General features: G+C 34.7%; 1 long non-coding RNA gene across 2 annotated transcripts; it reads left to right on the top strand.

Annotated features, from left to right (window-relative positions):
- On the top strand, window positions 3565–13497 carry LOC109843827. 2 transcript variants are annotated; one of them, XR_002247803.1, is made up of 4 exons: window positions 3565–3815; window positions 3983–4088; window positions 5392–5469; window positions 12913–13497. It is a non-coding gene; the product is annotated as an uncharacterized LOC109843827 (long non-coding RNA). The 2 variants fall into 2 exon arrangements; XR_002247802.1 differs by lacking the exon at window positions 12913–13497 and adding an exon at window positions 6004–6051.

Genomic DNA, 18051 nt, shown 5'->3' with positions numbered 1-18051 from the left:
TGCCGAGTACTTGAAGTTGTTTGAGCCTCCATTGCTAGATGATGAAGGGGATGACAAGGTGATCTTGTCGCATGTTGAAGACTTGTGGTTTGATAGAGAGGAGCCGCTGAAGGAAGATTACATTTTGGAGCGAAAGACGCACGACTAGATGGGGGATGAAGGAGTCGTTTCTCATTGGACATCAAGGTCAAGTTCCAAGCAAGGCTAAGTGGTTAAACAAGGAAGGAGGAGCTCGCGAGTTTCCTCAACTGAAGTTCTAATTTGAACGGGACTTCAAGTTCCTAAAGGGGGGACCCATGATACGGGTGTATCTTCTCTTCGGAACTTAGCGATCCTCATAGGAGCTTGAGGATAGATGATTTTCATGATAGCATGAGAATAGAGGTGTCAAACAGTATAAGGGAACGCAGGTTGGAGCGAGAAACAAGGACAGAGAATCGAAGAGTCAAGTATCCAGATTTCAGCTTGTGAGTTGACTCATACATGTACATGAGTCGACTCATCAGGTTGAGTCGACTTATGCCTGTCATGAGTCGACTCACGAAACCCAGCCGTTTTATCAAAAGTTTCTGCTCGGTCGACTCATCATTTATGAGTCAACTCATCAGTCATGGGTCGACTCATCTACAGTTTTGAGTCGACTCAAGAAATCAAGTCCTGTTAGCAAAAGTTTCTGACCAGTCGACTCATGACTGTTCATGAGTCGACTCATCGGAGATTTCCAGATTCGTTAAGGACTCTATTTACGCGTTTTCCTATTTGGGTTGGGTTTGGTTATTTACCACTTTACCACCCTTGTTTGTAAACCTATATAAGGGATTGTTTTAGGGTTTAAAACAATCAGAATGAGGGAGTTTAATCAAGAGAGATTAAATTATAATTGAGATTTGGAGAGCTTGTTCTTCAATTCTAGAGTGAGATTGTGAGAGATTGTAAATTACATACTCATAATCTAGAGAAGGTATTTTCCTTCGCCCAAAACCTGAGTTATTCTTGTGTTCTTATTGTTTTCTCCTCAACCCACCTTTGATAATTCCGCGATCAAAGGTGCTCGCACGGCAACTCGTATAAATGGAATTAGATGTAAATAGTTGATGACATGAGCTATAAATAACTTGATGGCAAAGCTATAAATAGGTGAAGATTTATATGAGCAAGTCATTACAGGGTGATATTGATAGGTTTTATGAGTGGCTGGTTAAAACTTTATTATATTGGATTTTGGGTTTTAGATATAGTGTTATTTTCATGTTGTCTCAGTTTTGAAAAATTATTAATAACTTTATTAAAAATTTTTGAGAAAGCCTTTCAAATAAAATAAAAAAGTCTTTTTTTCGCAGTTTTTAAATAACTTGATCTCTACTTTTGTACATTTTAAATGTTTCTCTATTAACTTGTAATATCAGTTTTCGTGCTTCATAACCCTACATAGATATTAGTGGCTAGGGGGTTGTCTATATTACTTAAGTTCATAAGAGTCATGGGTTTGAATTCATGTGATTTTTTTTAGTTTTATCATTTATTTATTTATCCTTGTGGTTGTTACCTTGGTAAACTTGTTAACTTATAGTCTAAACTTTTATATACCTTATCTTTGCTGAATGAGGGTATGTTTCGATGTTTGATGATATGTTTGATCACCTAGTTGTCATCCAATAGGAGAGACTATGAATGAAGAGGACTCTTGTTAGTAACATGACTTATAAGCGTGCTTTCATAGAATGGCTATGCCCTCGATATCGACATCCTGATATGAGGTATTTTCTTGGCTATTACTATTGTAGCGTCGACTAGACAATGCATCCATCTTGATTGGACATGTTTTGGGACACGTTTATTTTTATAGTTTTACAGAAGTTGTTCCACGGTAACTCTGTGGTTAGTGTATAACATTTCATGCATAGTCACTTAATTAAACCGATAAACATAGGTTTTTAAAGGGGAATTAGATGGATAATATAACATATTTATTAGTGGGCAAATGCGCATTCCTGATATCCTGAGTTATATATACATGGGCCAAAAGGCCAATACTTGACTTGAAGTCGTGTTCCCGGGATGGTTTATGGGGAACCGATTTATATACATGAAAATATTCTTCTCTAATTCAAATAATGTTTAAAATAATAATAATAATATGTTTATGTGGTTGGTGATGAACATTATCTTGATCTCATGATTAACATTTTCTTTCATCACTATTAATTTAGAATTTATATGCCACCTACATTTACACGCGCACAATTCCCTCATTATTCATGCTTGTTAGGAGTATTCTGACTCCCCTAGGGTTTTCGTGCCCCAGACTAAAAAACTTTTCTTTCTTCGTAGGACTGAGAGTATTTCGAGGAGCAGGCTCAGCGGCAGTGATCACCGTTCATCCTATCAGTTCTCCAATTCAGTTGATTTAGGTAGTTTTTCGGTTAAGGCTTTCTATTGAGTCACATGTGACTTTTCTGAACTATGAATGTAAAATTTTCTTTACTCTTTCCTATCATGAATAGTTGTGACTCGTATTTGGAATCCTTTTGGAGATTTCTTCATCCATACATTTCTTTTATTATCTTGGTTACATGCTCTATTGTGTAGTTTGGTTTTATTTTGATATATAGGATGATCTAGAGGCGTGAATGTGACCGAATGGTTACATTGCCGGCCAAGTCACGTTCTATAACTATTACGTTTGAAACTGGGGCATTACATTAAATAGTGAAATATCAAACTTCGGACCAAAGATGTCATCATCCTCCAACCACAACTAAATTCAAATCAATCACTGTGGAAGTTGAATTTAATTGAACTAACATCAAAGATAAACTCATCACATTGTAAACAAGAAATCCGATATTTAACGACCAAAATTAGTGAAGGGGCCTGTCGATCGTCATTAATGTGTATATAATAACGACAGTTTTAAAGCCCTTCGTCGAGTTATCACAATTAGTAGAGTAATGATGTGAGAAGAGATAACGGTTTTCTAGTCCCTTCATTGATTTGATCCTAATGCCGTCGTTATTAGATCTCCTTAAAGACAAAGGGGTCCATTACCTTCATTAATTATACTCCTAATCATAATAGGACTGAAAAGTTAACCTATTACTATTAACAAAACTCACACCCTATTAAAATCCCTGAAGCCCCATCTAGAACCCGAAATCCAAAATCCTCCTCCTAATCATCCCCCAATCGCAGCAATGAAACCCTAGTTTAAAAAAAATCACATTTCTCCAGATCTTCGCCTAGGTTGTCTAAAAAATTAACCGCCTCTTTTCTCATTTCCCCTCCTATTTTTTCATTTCCCCTCTCTTTTTTATCTGCTCTCCATCTAAAAACCCCCAAACGGCCAAACCCTCTCTCTCTCCAAATCCCCAAATCTCTCTCTCGTCTCCACACCGGCCGCTCAACAAAAGAGGGGAAGAAAATAAATAAATAAATAAATAAATAGCCGCTTCAGACTTCAGCGGAGTGTGAGTTCTCGATGGCGATCTATGCTCCTTCCTCGGATTCGTCGTCGGCGGGAAGCAAAAGTGGCTGGATTGTGCACGGGCTTCTCCTGGGTGCACGGTCTTCTCCTGGGCGCGGCCATCGCGGCGGCCGCCGGAGCCCACGTGGCTCTGGGCCTCCGTTGGTTCAGTAGAAAGTCCCGGTCCAAAGTTATCGGGATTATTACCATTTTTCTGAAATTGCTTCTTCTTCTCCTCCTCTTAATTTTGAGCTCACGGAATAAAATCACATTTGTTGTTGTGTGGGAACTTTTTTTTTTAAATAGAGAACTTGGGAGAGAACAAAGCTGGCCTCTACTTTGGACCACGTTGGTAAGTTCTCAATGCCCTTTTCTGTTGTTTTAATTAATTTTGACTAATGATTCAATGACTTTTTAGCTTTGATCACAGTTTAAATAGTGTTGTTATCTTAACTTTTTAACTTTTGGTAGGATTTTGTTGGAAATGACGGAGTTTTTCGTTGTATTTTATTGTCTCAGTTTTTGCTCCGTTGGTTCCGATGATTGGGTATAGAGCGGTTTTGGCGTTGTCGGGATATGTTTTGAGTAATGTGGCATTTGTGCTTGCTGCAGTTTTTCTTTACAGGTCAGTTCGGAGTTAAATGCTGTTTTTTAATGTTATGAAAGAATTTTAAGGATTCCTGTATTCAAAGCTTTATAGTTTGTTCGTGAAAGATTGAGATATACTATTTTATGCATAGGCATTTGCTCTTCTTCCTGCGGTCGATTTTGGTTTGTTTGGTCATGTTCTTGGGAGAACAAGTTTGCTCTTCTTCCTGCGGTCGATTTTGGTTTGTTTGGTCATGTTCTTGGGAGAACAAGTTCAAGTTTTTCCTTGTTAAGTCAAATGTGGTGAGTGAAAGTTGTTTGGTCATGTTCTTGGGAGAACAAGTTCAAGTTTTTCCTTGTTAAGTCAAATGTGGTGAGTGAAAGAGGAGCAAATTAAGTTAGCACGCTGGGGGTTTGATGGGTTGTGAGAATCCCCTACTTTTGCTCTTGCATCCCGCTGTTTCGGTGGCTTCCATCTCAAGTCAGAGTTTGATGCTTATTTAGACTAGAGAAGGAGGTCAAGCGGCGAAGTTTTCTGTATGGAATCAAATTCATTTTTAGGCACAAAATAGCCATATGAAACTGCATCCATCCTTAACACATGCTCATACTAGGTACCTGTTTAACAACAAAATGAAGTAACATATAACTTGTTAGAAAAATTAAACAGAAGTTGAAGGCTTTTACCTGTTTATGCAAGTCTCACTTGATATAGTTACACATTTATTTTGATGTATGTGATCCTACATAATAACCTACTTTATTTTGCTTATTAGTGTTTTAGGCTATAAATCATGTACTTCCAGGGACATGTAGCCGTGTCCAAGCTAAAACTGGTTTTTTGCTTTAAGACACAAAAGTCCATTATTTCTGTAATTAGGTTCATGAGATCAAAATTTGTCTATTAGTTAAAAAATGTCTAAATTTGTTTAGGTTGTAATCTATTTACCTAATTAATTAATAAGTAATAGTTAAAGAAAGAAGTATCCAAATTGCTTTATGTCCCTTCATGGAGTTCCTATGTTGTCCAAACTCATTCAAAATGCTTAGCCCTGACGATAAATTAGTGTTGCTTGAATTTGCTGTGTTGCTTGAATTTGCTGACAATTCTGAGTAATCCATTCATTTTGTTCTAACAATTTTATTGTTGACCATCACTTGGCATTTTCATCGTGTTACATATACATACATATATCTTGTTATTACCCATGTGTACATTTCACTATGACCTGTTTTTTAAGTTCTCGTTAATATGTTATGTCCTGTGTCCATAGCCATGTTCTCGGCAATATATGTTAGTGTTTGTGTTACCAATGTAATCTTTCAATGGCATTTTGTAGGAACCTTTATTGAAGATGGAACTGAATAATCCTGCTTTATTGGCTGGGGATTGGTCCCAGCTATGTGCTACATGCAAGGTGACATTTTTTAAAATCCTATATTTGTGTTGGTGGAAAGTTTATGTTTTTGCAACTTTGATTCGAGTTAGTAAAATGATTTACAACCTTGGATTTAATGCTTTCACACCTTTTGATATCTGGATAGATTGGAAATGGAAAATTCCGCATTTGCCATTTTTTGTCTATTTGACACCTTAAATTTAGCATAAGAAACTAGTGAATTAAAAAATAAAAAAACTGCAGGAATACATGTTGTTAGATAACACTATCAACGAAAGGATGTCAGGAAAATTTAACTTCTCAAGCTTAGGTAATGAATAAATAATAGTTTCATTCATCAACTTGATTCTGAGACACTGTAGAATCATTATTTGTAACTACTAACTAGAATTCCATAACCAACTACATATTAATCTTATCTAAACAAATTAAATCACTTATATACTTTTATGATTGACTACTTGCACTTGAGAAAATGAGATTTTTAATTAATAAGATAATAATTGCTTAATTGATATTTCTTAATTATGTGATTTTTTTTAAATTTTTTAGGCTATCCATGCAAGATTAGGAAGGGGTAGCTCGAGTCTTCTTTTGACGATGATTAGAGATGAAAGAATGTGTCTTCCCCAAACTTTTATTTTAATTTGTTTTAGATAGTTTCATGTATTTTTCTTTGGAATAATTAGGATATTAAATCTTGTTATTAGTATTGAATATTTGAGGATGGTGGAATTTTATTTATTGATGTTATTAATGAATGGAATTTTTATTTTCCCTCTTATTCATTATTGGGTATTTTTAATATATTTTTGTTGTGAATCTTAGTGTCAAGTTGAGAATAATATGATAGTTGCCTATGAATGGAAAAATTATTATTAATGTATATTAGAAATTTGTAGTCGAGAATAATATGATAGTTGCCTATGAATGGAAAAATTATTATTAATGTATATTAGAAATTTGTAGTCTAAAATGACGGTTTTAGGAACCGTATTTTGTTCATCAACTAAGGGAAAGCATCGTCGTTGATGGGTTACTAATTACTTATTATGAGGACTTTTACGACGGTATCCAACCGTCATTAATCAGTCTTCAATGATGGGAAAATATCCCAGTAACTAATGGTAATGACGGGAAAATATCCCGGTAACTAATGGTAACTAATGGTAATGACGGGAAAATATCCTGTCACTGATGGTAACGACGGGAAAATATCCCCGTCACTGATGGTAACGACGGTGATAATTACCATCGTAAATATTAACGACGGTAATATGTTCCGTCGTTATGGACTCTATAATGACGTGTAGTACATCCCTTCGTGACCCTTTAGCGGAGAGGGCTTCAACGACGGGTGACGAAGGGATTTTTTCCCGTCGTTAGCATACAATAACAAAGGTTTTCAGCTCTTTAACGAAGGGAAATCCCTTCGTTAAAGACGTAATTTCTTGTAGTTCTAGGGGATCGTCAAATTTTGCCTCCAATTCTCCGATCAGAAGACAAATTAATCTACACCATCGAATTTAATTTAAAAAATAAATTTTAACCTAACCCTCCTTACCTACCGGAATAGCCTGATACAGTAACCTTCATTTATTTAAATTTTTTCTTCACGTGTTGTTCACATGATTCCTCTCCTTCAACCTTACAACAAAGACTAACAAATCTAACTCTTGGTAGCGCTTTCGCCATCTATTGTTCGTCTACTCCACCAATGTCAATCCTTGTGTCATTGATCTCTAATGCCTCAGTGATTGCACACTGATCAAACCTTCACAAATCGTCGAACGTCACTTTGATTCCACTTGTTGAGATATTCAGATCTCACAAAACCTCAAAAACTACCAAATACAGCAAATATAATCACACACAAGATTTAATATGGAAAACTCTCAACAGGAAAAAATCAAGGGATTAAAAATAATCCACTATCACCTCTATATTATAATCTTTTACATGGACAAAGACAGTGAAACCCCCTCTCTCTCATAATACCCTCGAATTAGGTTACACCCTCTATTAAAACCAAATTACAAGAATATTGGATCTCTACCCCTCACTACCAAAAAAAAAAAAAAAAATTCCTAGAATAAGATGTCTTATTTAAAGACATCTCTGACTTGCCCACCAAGTGAACTTGGCCTCCAAGAAAACTACTAGGACGGTGCCTAGCCTTCAAACCCGGATCTAACATGAAGTTTGAGTCGACATCCAACAGTTCTTTCTTGTATATCAAATTCAGCATGATGCTTATTATTTTCATAACTGTCATGTGACTAGTTGTAAACTTCTCAAAGGAGTGTTCAGAAATTTTTTTGTAGGAAATTTATTATTTTTGAAACTTTCAAGGGACTAATTTTAAAATATTCTTAGGATTGTTTGTAAAATTTTGGAGAGGTATTTGTAATATTTTAAATTTTTAGAGGACTACTTGTAGTTTTTGAATTTCCTAGGGATTGTTTATAGTTTTTGAATTTTAAAAGAGGCAGTTTATGATTTTCTAAATTTTAAGGTGTTGTTTGTAATGTTTGAATTATTTAAGGGGTTTATTCATAGTTTTTGAATCTTAAGGTGTTGGTTCATGGGGCTATTTACTAGTTTTGAATTTTTTGAAGGGTGTTTGTAATTTTTGAAAAAATTGCAACATTGTGTTTATAAAGTTTTTAGATAGATGTTTGTAATATTTACAAATTTTTAATAAGCTAATTGTTATTTTCACAACTTTCATGGGGCTAGTTGTAAAATTTTTAGAGGGTTATCTATACAATTTCTAGGGGAATATTTATAATTTTTTAAAATTTTAAGGGATTGGTCATAAACCTTTTCGATATTGTCTATAAAACTTTAGGGGCAATTTTTAACTTTTGAACTTTTAGAGGAATATTTATAATTTTTAAATTTTCTAGGGATTGTCAATAATTTTTATAGATTTTAAAAGATCCAATTTATAATTTTCTTAATTTTATAGTGCTATTTACAATTTTCATATCTTTTAGAAATTTATTTGTAATTTTTAATTTTAAGGGATTGTTTGTGATTTTCTAATTTTTGTCGACTTATTTGGAACTTTTAGTTTTTCTACTAATGAATAATTTTAATTTGATGAGGATTCTTAGGTGACGGTAAAATTATATGTAGACATGTTAGCTTCTGATAGAATAGATGGATACATGGTAGTTTTTTTTTGACACATGACGTCTCTTTGTGCCTCTAGGAATGATTCACAAATTTCCCATTAGATATACAAGAACAAAGAGAGATTTCTGCATGCTAATTCTCATTCATGTTTATAAAACTCTACGAGTGTTTTGCTTGAGCTTGCACGGGTGAGTGTGATTACTTTGATACGTATATCTGAATTCTCTAGTATCTATGGATTCTTTCTTCTTTATTATGTCTGTACTTCTAAATTGAATCATACAAATGGTTTATTCCTACGACTAATAATATATGTCTTAAAGAAATTAAAGTGCTATTACCTTACAAATCCGCTCATAGAGTACTAAAATAACAAATGAGATAAAAAGTGGATCGCTTGAGTTTGAAAGTCAACAATATATAACTGAACCCAGAGTTTTTTTTCCTTAGGTAACTTGAAATTCAAAATAGGATGTTGATGACTTTTATTTTAAAACTTGAAATCCAAAATTAGATGGCTCAACACTTATTTCTTTTTTTTATAAGATCCCCAGTTTTTCATATTATTCTAAATTTAAAAAAAAAGAAAAAAGTTGTATCACTCGATAAGGGTGTGGACATATTATATTTCAAATTTAAATGCAAATTTAGGTGGCTTAACCATAACTCCTGTTTTACAATATCCAACATTTTTCTGATATTTTAAGAATAAAAATATAATAAAAATTCATGAAAAATTAATTTTATATGAATGAATTGTCTGTGTTAGAACTAATATTAAAATATAATCCTTGATCCTTATCATGACTTTGGAGTTTTAGTATAATAATGGTTAGAGAGACTAAAATTAAGATGGTATCAAAGTAACCTAGGTTCAAATCTCATCGGGCATGAATTTTAAGCGAAATTTTTAAAAATTGACACTGCTGCGTGAGTCCAGGTTTCAACCCATAAAAAAGGATGCTCAACCTATAGGGACATGTTAGAATTAATATAAAACTATAATCCTCGATTTTCGCTATAACTTTGAAATTTTTGTCTAATGGTTAGAACGACTAAATTTAAGAGTCTGGAAGAGGACAATGCACTGTAAATTAGGATTTATCATATGTACTAAAAATTAATTTGTGCCACAATAAGAACATTGACTGTCGAACGAAACTATGTTCATTTACTTCAAAGCACTTCCAGCGTAAACTCAAAGTAGAGTATTAATGTTCAAGAGGACACATTTTTTGTATAGCTTAAATATTACCATATAGATGAAAAACTCCTGAAGAGAATTTTAACGAAAGGGGTTTATTTAAGTTTGATGTTGGCGCAAAAAAAGAGGCTAAATATATTTTCTCTAACCTACCATATTTCCATCTTCAAAAATAAATAATACCACAAGAATTCTTTCTATAAATCATAACTTAAATTTAGAAGGAAATGAAATTTCTTGAATCTTTTTTAGTGAGGACTGTAGAAAAATAAACTAATCAAATTAGAATTCATATGGTGATTAATTTCTACTTTATAAGAATAAAAATGAAAATAAATCCATAATATAAGAACTGTAATTTAATATAAAAATAACAACTGACACATGTCATTATTTTGTACGCTTAGATGACTTTTTGTAATGCCTTTAGAATTAGTTCACCAATTTCTCATTATATATTCATGTCATTGTTTTGGACGCCTAGATGACTTTTTTAAATGCCTTTAGGATTAGTTACCAATTTCTCATTATATATTATAAGTATTTAGCCCATGCTCCCACGGATTGTTTTGATTTCTTTGTTTATATATGTTGGTTTATGTGCCCTTCAAATACGTTAAGCTATCCTAATGTAATAAGAGAGATGATTAATTATATTTCTTTGTAGATTATAATTTATGGATTATCTATTAATTAATTCATTAATTGCTCATAAAGGAAGAGATAGTAAGCACCTCTTGTTGCTATATTATTGCTATATTATGAGAAGAAGAGAATAGAGTTTTTTTATCAGTTAAAGTACATAGTTTGAATGGTAGGACTTTCATGTGGTTAGTTGTAAGATTTTCAAATGACTATTTGCAAAACTTTTATGAGAATATTTGTAATCTTTGAAACTTTATAGTTACTGATTATAACATTTTTAGGGATTTGTTTGTACCACAATAGGGGTTTATTTGTAGTTTTTAAACTTAACAAATTAATATAGATATTTTCATATTTTCTAGAGGTTGTTTGTAATTTATGAATTATAAAAGGCAGTTTATAATTTCTGAATTGTTTTGATGCTATATGTACTTCTCTTTTTTTTTAAGAATTTACTTGTACCATTTGAGTTTTAAGGCGTTGTTACAATATTCATGGGGCTATTTGTGATTGTTTTTTATTTTTTGGGTGGTGTTTGTAATTGTTGTGTGACGCCCCTGTTTTCACACTTAGCTGCAGTCCAAGGTGAAACCAGAGATGTCAAACATGTCATACATCTCCACTGTGTAACAACATGTTTCACCAATCACAGTAATATCCTCTAGTGGAAACCAATATAAATGAAGGTACAAAACATGCACATAAGGAAAATAAATACTATAAACATGATACAGAATGATATATCTCATAAATGAAATCATGTCCCAAATAAACTAAACTGGAATATAATTGATATACATCTAGAGTCTAAAATAACATGATATGTCTCAACATAAATCGACAAGAAATCATACTAAGGTAAATTGCCTTAACAATATGAGTACAAACTCAAATGATTGAATGGAAACATAAGACTACTGTGGAGTCCATACTAGTAAAAATACACGATGGTGACTATGCAAGAACTCCATCACCCTACGACTCTCCGATGCTCTCAGCTGCCTGAAAGTTTAAAATAAAATAAAAGAACAACAACAAGAGCGTCAGAGCGCTAGCAAGATTATCTCCATCCGTCCCCGAGGAAGGGCTACTAGATGAAGTGAAGGCTCTATCTATTAAGCATAGTCTACCTAAATCATTTCCTCCGTATCTAATGAAATTAATATTTAGAAACTTACAACTCGAGACGTAACGTCGAGCGAAATAATCCAAACAAGGAAACCCTCATGTATATACCGTATGTCTCAGGTAGTAATTAACTAAATATTAACCTTGAACTAAGCAATCGAAATATGACTGGAAAGTAAAGCATCATAATAGACATCAACATGTGTATCTCGTGTACTCGCATAACAAGGTATTTCAACAATGAGTATCAACACTTTTGGCATCCACCAAATACTCAAGTTATAAAATGTGTAAAATTATCATTTCCCTGAACTTCTTCCAACTCATCGCATCACCGAGCGGATCGGCAAAAAAGTATCATCACATCACTATGTGGATCGACAAATAGATATTATCGTATCATTGTGCGGATCGACAAATAGATATCATCACATCATTGTACGGATCGGCAAATAGGTATCATTTATTGCATCACCGTGCGGATCGAGAATTAGGCATATTAATCTCTACGCATAACCATGCGGAAACCAAGGTTAACGCCCCTAATGAAATAAATGGTCATCATTTAAAAATTCGGTTGTACTAATATAGTTGCCTACATACTCGATCTCTCTCTCTCAAGGGATCAAACCGTCCGTAGTTCATCAAATTCCCCGACGATACGTGCTCCCACGTATCTCACTAATATCGAAATTAAGCTATGAGAGCTCTATAGCTAAACACATGCACCACGTATAGATCTCGTACAACATACTTCCATCCACATAATTACATATGTGTCATAGCAATCATGAGTTAAATACTAAAGAGCGAAATTCAAAGAAAACTTTCACGTAATATATTAATTTTGTCAAATCAGCATATCCGTAGTTTTCTGTAGGACAAATCATTAGTAAATTGATCATATCTTTCTCTAGACAAACTATTTTTTAAATAGTTTTTTTAGAAACTAGATTCACATATCTCTCATATGACACTAGTTTAATTCAATTTGGAGTTTATTTGCTATATCTAGTTTTTAGTTAAATATCATACACGTGCAGCATCTTTCTGCAGGATATGTTATTAATAAAAAGAGTATATCTTTCTCTATACAAACTCTTTTTAAGAATGGTTTTCTGTTTTAGAAACTAGATTCACATATCTTTCATTTGGAACTAGTTTAGTTTAATTTGGAGTTCATTTGTTATACCCAATTTTTAGTTAAACATTATACATGTGCAGCAGTTCTAGCATTAGATTGAAAATTATCATCAAAAATCTAATTTGTTCTAGCATAACAGTTTAAGCTCAAGCATGAAAATATCATCATTTAACTTCTTAAAATTTTAACTAATTTACAGGGAAGGTTTGGATTAGGGTAATCTTGCCTCGATGTCGCTGAAAATCCCCAAGCAAACGTTCGTGCAAGATCCCTCATTGCTGCAAACCGCTGTCCCATGTCTTCTCTAAAAAAATGGCATAGGGAACACTCCCCTATTTCCTCTTCTACAATATAAAAAACAATTCAAAAGTTGCAGGAATGTTTTGTTTGAGAGGAGAAGGAGAGGCTTTGTAGAGAGTTTAAAAAATTGGTAAAGAGGTTTGGGAGGTGAGCTCTTTGATAGAGATTCCCTTAGAGAGAAAAGGGTTTAATGTTTCTGTAAGAGAGAACTTTAGACCAGATTTCTTCTTATTTTCTTTGTTTTTGAGAGATGAAAATGAAGAGAGAAATCATGCATTTATTTTTGGCTTTTGACAGTACAAATCACATATATTTTATGCTAGTGAGGAGTGTTGACATCCAGCACCAGCTCATGCCCAAGCCATGACGAAACATCTTACAGGTTTTAAGGAGAGCATTATAAGACATTTACCATGATTTAAGGAAAGTGATTCTCTTCTAATGTAGTGTCATACATTGTTGGCCTTCTTGTTTTGATGATGATTTACAAACAATTTACTACTAATGTTGTTTGTCTAGTGTTTGTGTTTTCCTATGTATTGTAGACAAACAACGTTGTTGGAGGATGGATGGAATAGAGCTTCAACGATCATATCCAAAGGAGGTTGGCGGAATGTCGGTGAAGCCTTGCAACTCAAAGTTAAAGATCAAGTTCAAGCTTCATCCGCAAATATATCAAGTCAAGCCTATTGAAGATCAAGATCAAGCTTTGGTATATTTAGTTTAGGTTTTATATTATGTGTGTTAGATACTCTAAGCTCAATATAATATACACACACTTTGTGAAAATATTGTTTGTAGACTTCAATATCAGTTTATACATGTTTTACTAAGTCTATAAAAATATTTTACAAAGTTTTAAAAGTTGGTTTATGTCAAAACATCAAAATTCAAGTATCTCATATTTTCATGTTTTGGACTATTTTGTAAAATGATGATATTTTTCATTTGGGAGGTCCTTTCTGATAATCAGTCGCTGTAGCATATTTATTATCATGTTTACAATCATTCCCCAAAGTTTTACATTTTTTGGAATTTATTTGATATTTTTAAACAGTGTTTTAAATTAGCATGTCAGTTTTCTGCTGTGTCAGTTTTCGGTCGACCGCACCGGTCGACCGATCAGTTGTTCTTTCGTCACCATGCAGCAGAGAGTTGGTCGGTCGACCGGTGCGGTCGACCGAGAGCTCCATCGGTCGACCGCACTGGTCGACCGACGTAGTTCCTGCTCGATTCTCAGACTGGAACCTAGATCGCGGTCGACCGAAAATTTCGTCGGTCGACCGCCCCTTAGTCTGACAGTTTCCAACGGCTATTTTTTTGTTACCGTTGGCTGGGTTTTTGGTCTTTTGTTTTGGGGGTTTTGGCTGAGTTTTTGAGTGGGTATAAACACCCCATTGCTGTTCTTTTTCAACTAATCCAAGAAGTTTTTAAAAGAAGTTTTTAAACAAGGGTTTAAACTTGTTTAGTGTTTGTTTAAGTTTGTTTTAAGAAAGCTTTTAAGCATTTGAGTGTTTCGGTTTTGTGAATCAATTCCACAAGAGCTTGAGGAGATTATCCATTGAAGTTTGAGCTTTCAACTATCCTCCCTCCATCTCTTGTTATCAATTGAGAAGTTTTCTAAACTCAAACTCTAGCTTTACATTTATATACTTGTTTGATTATCATTGTTCTTAAGCTAGATTTTATATTTGAGTTTAGTTTGATCTTGATTTTACTCATTGTTACACACACCCACTTTGAGCTTATTGTATTTACATACATAGTATATTAGGGTTGTGAGAAGTTGTAACATTGAGTTGTGCTTAATTGAGTTCTCATCTATTATAGAGAACAAATTTATATTTGTTACATTGTGAGTGTTGTAAGGTTTTCGGTGAGCTATAAAACCGAGTGTGTTGTGAAGTTTTCGGTGAACTAGAAAACCGATTGTGAGGAGTGGCGTTGATCGGTGGAGTGTGTAGAAGAAGTTCCGGCTTCCAAACCGGATTGTGTTAGTGGATTTCTCCCCGGGAGTGGGGAGCGGAGACGTAGGACGGAAGGTCCGAACTCCGTGATCATATCTTGTGTTTGAGTGTGCTTTGGCGTTTATTTATACTTGTGTTTATATTTCTTATCGCCATTGTCATTAGCTCATTATTTATATGATCCACTATCTAGTTCATATTGTTTACCCTTGTGTTAGTTTATATATATCCTTGCATATATATTTCATCATATATGATATATCTCATTATTTACATTGCTTATCCTAGCTCATATATTTTGTTATATTTCATACTTGCTAGGATAACTTGTTAATTAATTTTAATTGGTATTTAATCGGATTAGATTAGCATAACACCCTAATCACCCCCCTCTAGGGTCTAACATACATTACATTCCACTTTCATGGATCTTAGTATAGGTCTTAAAACACATATACAAATCCTATACATAGCTGATAATGATCTGAAAACGGAACAAAAATCGGAGTTCAAACCCGCACAAGCTACAAGAAATTCCGTCACAGTAAAATGCATGTTTCTGTGCTCAGTATATTGGCCGTAACGTTCTAATCCGACATCAGAATGAGGTGATTTAAGATTTATTGAAAAGCTACTGAAGAGACCTACAATGTTGGTCTTTTGAGTTTTTCTAGATTCGAACTGCATCAGTGTGTAAAATATATAAACTCTTAAGTGGTTATTTTACCAGATTTCTTCTTTGTGCATGAGTTGTGCATTTGCACTCATATATTCACATATATACATTAAATTGATTTTAAATCAATTTCTAGCATACTAAAACATTAAAATATATTACTTATCATAATTCAACACATTTATTATTATTTATCACACTCATATAAAAATTTTCGAGGTCTTACATTCTCCCCCCTTAAAAGAATTTCGTTCCCGAAATTCTGCAATCATATCTTAGGAATTAATAATATAAGGAAATCACCAAGAGGGGATAATCCAGATAAGAAACCCTCCCGTGCACATCTCGTATTATTAATTCCCAGATATGAATCATAACAATCATTTATACCTAACAATTTAGAATGTAGATACTCCCACTTAATCCCTAATCAAAAGAAACTAGTACGTTGGGCGAAAAATCCAAACAAGGAACCCCTCATATATATACCATGTGTTCCAAGTGATTATAAGTTAAGTGTTAATACCCCATTCTAATATTAAATATAAATATAATTATATAGATAATCATAAACAAAAGGTATATCATTTGACCTGTTCAAACAGGTGTGGGTAGTTGCGACGCATATCCTCCTCGTTCTCCCAAGAAGCCCCCTCAGCTCCTTTCCGATTCCATTGAACTTTGACTAGAGGAATAACCTTGTTTCTAAGCTTTTCTTTTCCTCCTTGGCAAGAATACAAACAGGAATTTCAATGGTAGTCAAATCATCATGAAGCTTAATATCCAATGCGTCTAACACTCGTTCCCACTCCTCGTCGCGTAGAGGCTTCTTAAGCATTGAAACATGGAAAACATCATGTATACTTAACATCGATGCTGGAAGATCTAGACGATATGAAATGACTCCAATGCGCTCCACTATCCTGAATGGACCGATATATCTCGGGCCAAGTTTTCCCCGTCTGCCGAATCGTTGAACGCCCTTCATTGGCGATACCTTCAACATGACAAAATCTCCAATCTGAAACTCTAATGGTCATTACCTCTGATCCGTGTAGCTCTTTTGCCGACTCTGAGCAGCACGAATACACTCTCTTATCAATGCTACCTTCACAGTAGTCTGCCTCACAAGCTCTGGCCCAAGTAATAGGCTATCTTCCGGCTCTGCCCAACAAATCAGGGATCTAGAAGGCCTTCCGTACAATGCCTCATACGGAGCCATACCAATCGTCGCTTGATAACTGTTGTTATAAGCAAACTCGATCAAAGGAATGTGGTCCTCCTAACTACCCTGGAAGTCTAGATGCAAGCCCGCAACATATCCTCCAAAACTTGGTTCACTCTCTCCGTCTGCCCATCTGTCTACGGGTGAAATATACTGCTGTATGATAACCTACTGCCGAATGAATCCTCGAAGCTCCTCCAAAAATACAAAGTGAAAACTGAGCCTCGATCCGACACAATCATCTCTGGAACTCTGTGTAATCGAACTATCTCCCGAATGAAGATCCTCGCATAAGTCTCGGCGGTGTAGGCAGTCCTTACTGGTATAAAAGATGCTGACTTCGTCAACCGATCAACTATCACCCAAAAAGAATCGTTCCCTTTCTTCGATCTCGGTAACCCCATAATGAAATCCATAGAGATATCCGCTCATTTCCATTTTGGAATGGGTAAAAACTGTAGGGTTCCTACTGGTCTCTGATGTTCTGCCTTCACTTGTTGACATGTAAAGCATCTAGTAACATATTCTGCTATCTCCCTACGTGTGTCGCTCCACCAAAAGTATCTCTTCAGGTCCTTATACATTTTTGTTATGCCTGGATGCACTGTGTACCTAGTATAATGCGTCTCGTCAAGCAACTCCTTCTTTAGCTCTGCACTAGCTGGCATGACTAATCGACCTTTCATATGAAGGCCTTCGTCTGCTCCAACGGTCCAATCGGCTTTAGGCTTCTTGGAAATCTCTCCCTTTTGGGTTTGAATCCAATAGTCCTCTAGCTGAGCTCCGGCCACTCTATCACTCCAAGATGGTTGTATTGACACAGCTCCTAAAAATACGCTGCTCCCTCTGATCTTCGATCTAAAATCAAACTAGCTAAGGGTGTAAAGGTCTCTATACAACGAGCACCTCAAAGCCGCAACCAGATGTCGACGCTTCCTGCTCAAATAGTCTGCCATGACGTTCACCTTCCACGGATGATACTGAATCGCGAACTTGTAATCCTTGATAAACTCAACTCATCATCATTGTCTCTGATTGAGTCCCTTCTGAGAAAATAGATACTTCAGGCTCTGGTGGTCTGTGAATAACTCAAACTGCTCCCGTACAGGTAATGTCTCCATGTTTTCAGTGTGAAGGCCACTGTGTAGACGTCAAAAATTACCTATAGGT

Source organism: Asparagus officinalis, chromosome 5 (genome assembly GCF_001876935.1).
Source record: "Asparagus officinalis chromosome 5, Aspof.V1, whole genome shotgun sequence".
Classification (NCBI taxonomy): domain Eukaryota; kingdom Viridiplantae; phylum Streptophyta; class Magnoliopsida; order Asparagales; family Asparagaceae; genus Asparagus; species Asparagus officinalis.
The sequence above is the reverse complement of the archived record's forward strand: the minus strand, read 5'-3'. Positions and strand labels throughout refer to the sequence as shown.